This window comes from Rousettus aegyptiacus, unplaced genomic scaffold (genome assembly GCF_014176215.1).
Source record: "Rousettus aegyptiacus isolate mRouAeg1 unplaced genomic scaffold, mRouAeg1.p scaffold_m13_p_3, whole genome shotgun sequence".
In the NCBI taxonomy this organism is placed as follows: Eukaryota; Metazoa; Chordata; class Mammalia; order Chiroptera; family Pteropodidae; genus Rousettus; species Rousettus aegyptiacus.
The window spans coordinates 33,259,499-33,270,855 of NW_023416306.1; the positions used below are offsets into that span (position 1 = coordinate 33,259,499).

An 11,357-nucleotide genomic window follows, 5' to 3' on the forward strand; every position below is an offset into this window, starting at 1 on the left:
ATCCCACCCCAGATCTCCTGATTCAGAATCAAGATTTTATCAATATTCCCTGAATCAGGATCTGTGGTTTAATAAGATTCCCAGGTGATTTGCGTGCACATTAAAATTTGAGAAATCTTGAAATACAGTATCTGTTTCTTCTCTTCTCTTACTTACATTGTTAAGGTCAATTGCTAAATCTGATGCAGGCTGCCAACCAATCTGCCTCTCAGATGGCTGAGCCCTCCATTGTGGCTTGCCTTAGCTAAGATGAAAACTTGTCTCCATATGATATCTGGATTTACCTTCCCTCTTCTACTATGCGTTTTGTTATGGCTGTAGGTCTTTAAGGATCTCCCACATCTTTCTCTTTTCACTAATCTCATATTTCTCTGGCTTTTTGAAGATTCCTCCATTTTCCCAGAAATTTTTTGGCTTGCTTGGTTTTTGTGGAATGCCATTAGCCTAGGCATTCAATGTTCGGGCAGTCAGTTATCTCAAACGCAGAGCTGTCTGTCTTGTGGTTGAGGGATAAGTGTAAAGGATGCGTTTGTACATTGTTGAGTTCATAACTCAATCAATACTTAGTGCAAGTCAAATGTAAAAAGAGCTAAGCATGGAATCACAAATTCTTCAACAGTTTTCTTATTAATTCAGACTCCACTGATTTAGAATATATGACAGTCTAGACAAGGTCTGGGATGACAATTATTTATCTGCAGGATGCCCTAACTCATAAGTAGAGTCCTTGCTTCAAGGTTATCCATCCATCCTCCTAATGAACTTGTTTGTTATTAAGTGACCAGTATATGTCAGACATTGGGATAAGAATTAGTATTGAAAAGATTATAGTTCCTGTTTTCAAGGAGATTAGGAGGAAATATATATATCATTAGTTATACACAAGGGAGATAATGAGAGCAGACTGTAGGCACGTAGGTTACCCTGTCAGTGGTGGAGGAGAGAAGAAGCGAGCTTGTCATCCTAATAACACTACAAAGAATGTTAGGCATATATTAATAAACAAGTTGCTTTTATACAGTTTTCAAATTCAGTTACATATGTTCTACTACATTTAATGATTCTTTTTTTTGGTTTGTTTAAATGCATTTTAAACAACCTAAGTGACATATTTTTCTTTAAAAAAATGCCACTGCTCCAAATAAATCAAGGTCAAAATAAATGAAGAGCTCAAGATAACATCAGTCTTATTTGTCCTAGTCTCAGTATGTGGATGAAAAGCAGCAGCCATTTGTGATGACAGGTGATAGATCCAAATTGCCCAATTTGTTAACATTTTCCCATTTCTAAGACATCCTTAAAGAAAATCATATATGGGGTCACACCATTCTCATGGTAGTTTAGCGGAGCAACCATGACATCTGGATTAATATTTTCACCAATAAAGAACTGGTAGTTTTGGAAATTAGCCGAGAGGTGCTTGATTTGTTCTGCAGCCCCTGTCATAAAAGGTTTTACTCTTTCTGGTCTGTTCTTCAAGTTTCCCTTTGATTAATTTCATGTAATATTTGATATACTTCTGTAGGCTTCTTTTGTGAAGCTGGTTTCCTGCAAATCATGACAATATCAGCGATTACTATGCTTTCCATACCTTCGCCCATGGGGCTGTCAACTAAGGCATTTCCATCAATGAGCAAGTTATCAATGTTACTCTTTATCCTAATGACTGCCTTCCCCTCCAACTCCAGGCACAGCTCTTCCTGGATCTCCCAGATCTTGTAGATATGGGAGAACATCTCATCATGTCAGACGAGGTCCGGGTAGATGATCATGATGGTGTCTGGACAAAGAGTACTGTGGCGCTGGCTTAAAAGCAGTCCCTGTGCTCTGAGAAAGCGGGATGCAGCCAGAGCTGCGCTTGCTGGAAGAGGGAGTGGAAGGAAAAGCTGATAATTCTTATCTGTTAGTGTTAAGTAATTCCTTTGTAAGTCAATGAGAACTTTATTAGTTATCGCAAACTTGGCAATGAATTTCCTAATTCTACATATATGAAAGTAATAAAACTATCTTTTAAATTATTTAATTCAGAATTTTTCTTATTTCAGATTGGTGTTACTAATGGGTAAGGTTTTATTGTTAATGCAATAAAATGACACGCATAATAAAAAGATATAGAGAAGACAATCAGATACTACAACATAGTGACTAGATTCTCTTGAAAGAGGAAGGCTGCTAGTGACATTTTTGTTGTCGAGAATAAGAATATTCATGAAAATGATATCCTCAAACTAAATATAGTCTTACCACATGATCCAACAATCGCATTACTAAGTATTTACCCATTTCAGTTGAAAACCTATGAGATCACAAAAACAGCTGTGCTATATATATACAATGGAATATTATTCAGCAATAAAAGGAAATGAGCTACTGAGGCACAACAAGGCATGGAAGAAATTTAAATGCATATTAGTAACTGTAAGAAGCCAGTCTGAAAAGGCTACATATTGTATGATTCCAACTGTACAACATTCCAGAATAGGCAAAACTATAGAGACAGCAGTAACAAGGTCAGTTGTTACTAGGGATTCGAGAAGGTGTTCAGATGAGTAGATGGAACATAGGGGATTTTTAGGACAGTGAAACTATTCCTATGATACTGTGGTGGTACCTACAGGATATCACATTTGTCAGAACCTAGAGAACCTACCATACAAAGAGTAAGTTGTAATGCGTACAAATTTAAAAATCAATTTGGAAGGTCAGGGGATACCAGGGAAAAAATGCAGACTCTGACGAGAGACTTTAACTGTATTATAAATATGTGAAACGACCTCACTGAATGGAACAGGGTTGAGGGGGCAGGTGTTGACCTAACTTATGTTGGAAATGAGTGGAATCTATAAGACAAAAGGCAAAAGAAACCGCGCATAGTACTGTACTCTAGTTGATAAAATTGTTTCCTTTAGGGGAATAGGAATTCTGATACTGCTGTACGTGTATACTGGACTTGAATAGTTAAGTAAATTGACTACAGGTTTTTCACTGTTGAAGTGGGAATTTTATGGAGCAGCAAGGGTAGGAAGCTAGAATGAACCATGTAGTAATGAGTTACAGTTGAAAACATCAGTAGGAACTCATGTTTAATTTACAGATGATTACATACAGAAATATTTACATATCTATGTAAATAGACAGGTGGTTTAGTTTGCTGTGGCTACATAACAAATAACCACAACTGGGTTGCTTAAAAGAAGTGAAATTCTGGAGACCAGAAGTCTAAAATCAGCTTTGGAGGCAAGAAGTCTAAAATCGATACGTTGGTCGGGCTGCACTCTTTCTGGATGCTCTAGGGAAGAGTCTGCTCCTTGCCTTTTCCAGCTTCTGGTGGCGTCAGGCGTTCCTTGGCTTGTGGCTGCATCATTCACGTCTCCGCCTCCATGGTCACGCAGCCTCCTTCTCTTTGTCTATCTCTCCTCTTTGTGTCTCTTTCATAAGGTTACATGTGATGGTGTTCAGGGCCTACCTAGATAATCTAGGATTACTTCCTCATCTCAAGAGCTTTAACCATTTCCTCAAATAATGTACGTTCACACATTTGAGGGATTTGAAGTAAATATTTGACTTTTGAAGGGGGAATTTTGGGCCTATCACACACACATATTTATTTTCTCAGTCACCTGAGAAGGCCTAAGAGAAACAACACCCCGTTAGTAACAAATATACCCTTGCCCAGACCTTGATTTCTAATACCATTATTCACTGAAAGGTACCAGGGCTTTTGGAGCAATGGGTGATTCCAGGACCTGGGACAAGATAATATACAGATTTAGTACCAGAACAAAAACATCTTCTTCTCAATAGCAACAACAACAACAAAAATACATTAATGGAAGTATTTTATCAGTGCACAGGGGTCAACTGAAAGCACTCTCAATGGGCAGATATGGAAAAATTTGAGAAAGAATAGAAAGTAGTATTGGATTATGACCCAAAGTCTAAAAAAAAATCCGAGTTCATACCAATATAAATGATTGAGTATATTAATAAATGGGGAGGACAGACAAATTTTCTGTGATGAAAATTCTAAATAATTTGTGTAGATATTACATCCTAAAGGAGACCATGACTCCTCCTTCGTAAGTGTGGGTTGTGCATAGTGACTTCCTTCCAAATAGTACAGTATATAAAAGGGGTAAAAGAGAACACTTGAACATAGGAGAAACCTGGCAAATACTACTTCACCCAGGTAATGAAGGTCAACAACATTACAAATCGTGTTGATACATATGATGAAAATGACATTCTACCTTTGCCGTCTTCTTCCCCCAAATCCATAACCCTAGTTATTGTGATAAAAACATCAGGCAAATTCAAACTGAGGGATATTTTACAAAACACTTCACCAGTATTCCTCCAAACTGCCAAGGTCATCAAAAACAAGAAAAGTCTGAGAAACTGTCACAGCCAAGAAGACCTTAAAGAAGCATGACAACTAAATGTAATGTGGTATTCTGAATGAGATCTGGGACAGAAAATGGACATTAGGGAAATACTAAGGAAATCTGAGTAAAGTATTGACTTTAGTTAACAGTAATGCACCAATATTGGCTCATTATTCATGACAAATGTACCACACTAATGTAGTGGTACTAAGAGGAACAACTATGTGCTGAGGTGGGGTTAATGCATCAGTACTCTCTGTATTATATGCCCAATTTTTCTGTAATTTAAAACTGATAAAGTCTATTGATAAAGTAGTATCTTCATTACTACAGGAAGTCCTCACTTAATGCCATATATAGGTTCTGTGACTTTAAGAAAAATGATATAAATTAAACCAGTTTTACCATAGGCTAATCGATATAAATAAGAGTTAAGTTCTTATGACATCTCATCAAAATTATAATGAAACAACATTAAACAAAATGATGTTATTTGAGGACCTGCTATATTTCACTCTCTTCACAGTCAGTTCTTTTTGTTTGTTTGTTTGTTTTTTAGTTTAACTACAATGGGCAGTACATTGTTCCAGTTTGGAATGAGCTGCAGATCCTGCCTCCCTCGTCCATCTGTGTGGACTGTGACAAAGATTCTTGACCTTTCTGCCCTTCAGTGGCCTTGTGGGTATAATAAAAACGCATCTCAGTTACTTCATGGAGATAATATAATATTGTGCTTTTCCTTTAAAATTGTTGTGAGATTTGAATGAAATAGTAGTATCTTGGTGGTAAATTCTGTGGGGCAGAGTATCTTGTTTTTTTCCTTGTCAGTGTACGAGTCACCTCTGGTCTGCCTGATACAGGGCTTGCTATACTTCTGTAAAGAGCCAGATAGAAAACATCTTAAGCTTTCTGAACTATATAGTCTCTGTTGCAACAATTCAACTCTGCTGTTGTAGCATAAAAGCTGACTTAGGTAACATGAAAGTGAGTGGGTGCAGTAAAGTTCTTATTAAATGCTATTTATGGATGCTGAAATGGAAATTTCATATATAATATTCATGTGCCATGAAATATTTTTTTACCCTAACCATTTCAAAATATCAAACCATTCTTTGGATCCAAAGCTCACTCTAGACTCTATGCACCTATACTCCCACACATCAAAGTTAGCTAGCCAGAAAGTCGAGTTCTTTAAATTGCCAAAAAAGAAAAACAAATGAGTAGATTATGAAGAAACACAAATAGTAATGAAGATAGTATTTTTAAGATCCTATATCCAGACAATGATCTGGGTTTAGCCTACAGGGCATAGTTTGCTGTTTGTTTCCCTTGTCTAATACAAAGTAAGTATTCGCTAAATTCAAAAGGCATTTATTTAGTAGTATAATAACAGCATTAGTATTATCATCTATTTCCTTTATGTCTGTAGCAGCTAGCAAGTGAATGCTTACAGGTCATGTGATTTGGATTTATAATTTCAATAATGTATTTGCAATGACCTCCTTTAAAAACACCAAAACGTTATCTTGCTATCCACAGATGCTAAATTTTACAATGAGAGACCTTTGCATCTCTAACGTTCTAAAGGTTGACAACATTGAAAAAAGTTATTTTGCCTTTTCTTTAGTTTCTTTCCTAATTATGTGGTTTTAGTAATAAGATAAGAAGTAAAATTATTTCATGAGTTTTTTTGTTGTTTTTTTTTTTCTTTAATACCTCCTTTGTGAAACCGTTTCAACTAGCTTTGTTTTAGAGGCAGTTCTCTGGAGAGCCCAGTTCAAAACCTCAGAGAGAAAACAGCTGCTGCTATGTGGAAATATTAACGTAAGTCTTCCTGACAGCGTGTTTAGCTTTTTTCCCCCTAGGCTCTGTTCACAGTGGGAGCACTCTGTCGGAGGGAGCTGCTGTATGTTACTTTATTGCTATCACCCTGCACAGAAATGTTGACGACCCATGGGTGTGGTGTTACAAAACCATAGGTAAGATACTAAAGTCGAAAGACCGTTTTTCTGCAATTAATCTGAAGACATAGCAGTAGAAGCATTTAAATTTATTCCCAAACTCTGGTTCAAAGCCTTATATTTGATAAAGCTTCCTAGAAAATATAAATTCTATGCAAACTGGGACCGTTTTCAATGAACGAACATGCTGGGCGTTTGTTGAAAAGGCTTTTTGAAAACCCACTCGATTCCTGGCTTCTGGAGTCAGGCACTGGGTATTGTCTTTTGTTGTATCCCCCACAGCACCTGGCGACAATGTTCCAAATCGTATGTGTTGCATTGTGGAAGTGAATAACAAATTATTTTCATTTAATTTAGCTATTGAAGTGGAACCAAGAAAGAATAGAGGGGACTGATCCAAATATCAGTTGGAAAGAAACGTTAGTTAACCTACGGCACTTCCTTCATTTTTCAGAAGGCTCGCTCCGTACACTGGCATGCACACCCCTACGTGATGACTTGGATGCAAAAAGTAAAAATTGCCTAAGTCTTTGTAATCTTCAGGGGAGTAGAATGTGTGTCTTTTAGAATCATATCCCACTTGAGAATAGGTCTATTAAAAGACTTAAGGTAAATTTCCCCCTGGAAGCCTCTGACACAATGCAATCATGAACCAAAGAACACTTCTGTAAACTGTGAAGTTCTGGGTAAATGTAAGACTAAACAAAATTACTCTTACTATCAAACAAAATGATTTATTTAAAATTACTTAGTGAAATGATTTAAAATTAACAATAAAATGGAAGGATAAAGCACTAAATTAAAAAATAATAGGTTACCTATAGAGTGGAAACAGAGAGTAGTTAGATTTTTTCAAATATATTTTGTTCATATATTTGCTTTTGGAACCATGTAAATGTCTTACATAATCATGATATAAAATTAAATGTAAAGTTAAAATATAAACAAATAAACTTGAAAAGAGATCTAACTGATGACTTAATTTCAGACAGAAGCATTATTCCAAATATCTTTAGATACAGTAATTTGACTGCATATACCTTAAGGCCAAAAAGAACAATAAAAATAATCCCAAACTGTTTTCAATAATCATGTTGTTGGAGGTTGTGGGAGACATGGAGAAGTGCTACTCAGACAATACATCAGAGAAAGGACTGCTCAGTAGATAGCTTTAGGGCTGACCTCAAGTTGAGAGACACCTTGCTAGATGCATGCCTTTTTTGATGCAGCCCACGTCTGGTGACCAAGGAGGACAGGAATGTAAATGTCTGGTTAGTTTGGCCCAACATGTAGTACCTGTGATGGGCATATTTCATTAGGATAGTCTCTGCTGAGCTGGCCAGAGTTTTGTAGGACCCAATCACATACATCACATTGATCTGGCTTCTGCCCAGTTCTGCTTCCTCCCCCTCTCTTTCTCATTTTGTATCCTAAACTCCATTTCAGTGTGAACTTCCAGAGAACTCAACCTGTGATAGAGGTAGTATTGGTACTATTATTCTGAGACCTTTGTATGTGTAGTTTGAGATAAAATGAATGAGTAATCATGTCCATGTTGTTCCAATTCATAATTTTTAGAGTAGGAGAAAGAAGTTTCAGTGGAAGATCAAGGCTTGAGTAAACACCCTATAATCTGGATTTTAGTTGAAAGTATTAGTATAAATACATGATATATTTTATCTTTAAAATACTTATTTTTATATATCAGTCAGCTTTTGCTGCTTAACAAACCACCCCAAAGTTTAATGGCTTAAAGTAACAAACATTTTTATTTCTCACAATTCTGTGGTTTAGTTGGGTAGTTCTTCTGGTTTGAGCTGACTAGTTTGGGAATGGATTGTGTAGGATAGTATAATTCACGTCTGGGGCTTCAGCTGGAAAGCCAGGATGATGGATACCTCTCTCCATGTGGTTCTTTCTCGTCAAGGAAGCTAACCCAGGCTTCTTCACAGCAGTATAACAAGCAAGCACCCATCATACATGTGTTTTTCAATTCTCTAATTTCGTCATCTTTGCTGTTGTTCATTAGCCAAGGCAAGTTGCACGGCTAAGCCCAGATTCTAGGGGTAGGTAAATAGATTTCATCTCTTGATGGGAGGAGTGTCAAAGTTACATTGCAAAGAGACATGTTACATATAGGAAGGGGAGGGATTTGTGCATATATTTGCAATTTACCATATTTTCCTAGCACTATTTAAGAGACCTGAAAACAATAATCTACCGAAAAAACTCTAATTTTGAGAGCATAATCTGGTAACTGCAGGTGCTCATTGCTATCCAATTGGTCTTTGTTTCTAAATATTTTTAGTTAGGTAGGAAAGAGTGCTAGGACTCCTTGGAGAAATGGCTGATTCCAGGTTTGGGACAGGAAAGTAAAAGATGGGGCTGGAATATCTTATAATACTAGACAAGAAAGCTATCGAAGACAGCTATGGTTGTTTCAAAGGTTTTTTCTTGAAACCAACTTGGATAGATTTCCACTGGCCAAAGATACAGAAATTTGAGCATTATTATGGCTAATAACTGTAAGATATTAAAGTACTTCAAATATGTTTAAAGTCTGTGAGCTTATAATGACACTAAGGAAAAAAATACCATTGGTTATCTTTGGAGGATCCTAGGGAATTAATTCATTATGTTAAAAAATGTCATATATACTGTGTCCCAAGAAAAATGAATAGGGAGATTTGTGGCTATAAGTGGCAGATCCAGTGGCTCTGCTGCCATAATGGCTGAGGGGTTCAGTGCCTCTACATGCCCGAGTGGCCAGACAAGGTCAACCAGAGGACTGTCAGCTTGCCCATGGCCCATTCCTGTCACTTTAATGCTACTTAATACATTTGCTTGGAAATACTATTTTAGAGATTGTTGAGCCAGGCCTTCAGTTTGTTTGTTTGTTTGTTTACCTCCCAACCCTTCAGTTTTCGAAAAGAGAGACTCTTGATCTGGAGAAGTGTCATGGCTTACTAATGACATATAGAATCAGTTTCTCCTACTAACTCCCTTTAGAGACGGCTCCTCTTCATCACTATAAGCTCCTTTCACAGTGCTCAGTTCAAGGTCTCCAACTCCCTGTTTTTCTGTTTATGTCTGGAAAGCCCATTATTTCATTTCCCACTCACATTTCTTTCTCCACTCTTTGTGACTCCTATTCATCCTTCAAAGACCAATTCGATTATTTACCTCCTTTGTTTAACCTTCTTTAGCCACTCTGGGCAATTAGGTACTTCCTCTTTTACTTGTTCCCTCTTCTTTTATTATTGACTTATTTTTTTTAAAAATCAGCTTTACTAAGACATAATTTATGTGCAGTGAAATGTACCCATTTTTAGTGGACAGCTCAATGAATTTTTACAAATGTATATACCTGTATATCCACTGCCACAATCAATATATATAGAACATTTATATCTCCCCCAAAGTTCCTTCATGTCCTTTTCAGTTAATTGTCCCCCAAACCCTCTCCCTAGCCCTAAGCAATCACGGATCTGTTTTCTGTGACTATTGATTAGATTTATGTTTTCCAAAATTTCATATAAGTAGAATCAAACAATATGTACTCTCTTGTCTCTGGCTTCTTTTGCTCAAGATGTTTTTGAGACTTGTCTATACTATCCTCTGTATCAGTAGTTTGTTCCTTTTGTGGCTCAGTAATGTTCCAGTGTATAGATAGACCACAATTTGTTTTAACCATTCATATGTCAATGGACATTTGTTTTTTTTCCAGTTTTCCGGCTATTATGAATAAACCTTCAATGCACCTCCTCAATGTTCTCCATTGACTCGTACTATAGCATTTTTTAAATTAATCGTAAGTATAGTTTATATATAGTGCAAAGAGCACTAAGGCCAAAGCTGAGCCTTAGGATTCTGATTCTAAGAGAACGTATGTAAATTGATCAGTACAGTTCCAGCATATCTAAATATTTGATCAATAATAGCTAGTATGGTGGCTGTTCTTTATAGCTGTGTGACCATGAATAAGTTACTTAACCTTTCTAAGTCTTTGTTTCTTCATATGTAAAAATATGAAGGGTTTTGCCCACAATGCTGACACATACTGTGAGGGTTTCAAGCAGTCATGTAGGGTGTTGACAGGCGATGCACTCCTTGTGGCTGATTAAATATTGGAGGATATAACTTGAGACTTCTTGGGAGAGATATACTTAGCTATTTTAGGGAGAAGGATGCCCATGGAGGGGCACAGAAGACAGGCTTAATTGGGCATATGAAATAAAGATATTCAGTTGAGAGGCAGTGAAAACTGGGGAGGAGTAGGTATAGGAACAGTAGTAAAGTTGATGAAATGTTACATACGGAGCTTTTTTATTTATTTATTTTTTTTGAGTTTCAGGGACCACATCCAGCATGGGCTTAAGTGCTGAAGCAAGTGAATTATGATGATTCTCCCAAAATAACTTTGCTTTAGAGCTAAGAATATCTAGCCAGGCTCAAGGTTGCACAAGGCTTTCTCCCACAGGCCTTTGCTAATTGAATTAAACCCTTCTTGGCAATAAGGGAGTCTCCCAAAGAGTGACCGGAAGGATCGATTTTGCACATATTATGATTTGGCTTTCCAGTTGCTCCAGGCTGCATGCCCAGCTCAAATTCTACTTTTAGCTACTGTCTCCTTTCATCTTCCTGTAATCGTTAGTGATATCTGATCTGCTTACACACTGGTGCCCTTCCAGGAGGAGTCTGTTGACTAATACTCATGACTGCTACTAATTTATAGGCTGTGTACCGGGCTGCTTTGTCTTCACAGTGTTCTTATATACCGTTTAGTTTTAGGTGTAGTGCCAATGGAATTTAAAGCACTTCGGTTAGAAAAGAGAACATTGTTTTGTTTTCCAAAATCACATATGTGCTAGAACCAAAGCCAGCAATAGAAAAAAAGAATAGTCAGTCACAGGATCGAAGGCTGTCTTTCACTCTCTCACTTCCTACTACTGTGGATTTCTATTTAATTTTCAAAGCTTACTGTGCCTCCCTCTGCCCAGAGCCTGCACAT

General features: G+C 37.0%; 1 pseudogene; it reads right to left on the bottom strand.

Moving 5' to 3' along the window:
- Positions 1-1,269: 1,269 nt before the first annotated feature.
- On the bottom strand, positions 1,270-1,772 carry LOC107502747 (annotated as a pseudogene).
- Positions 1,773-11,357: the final 9,585 nt, after the last annotated feature.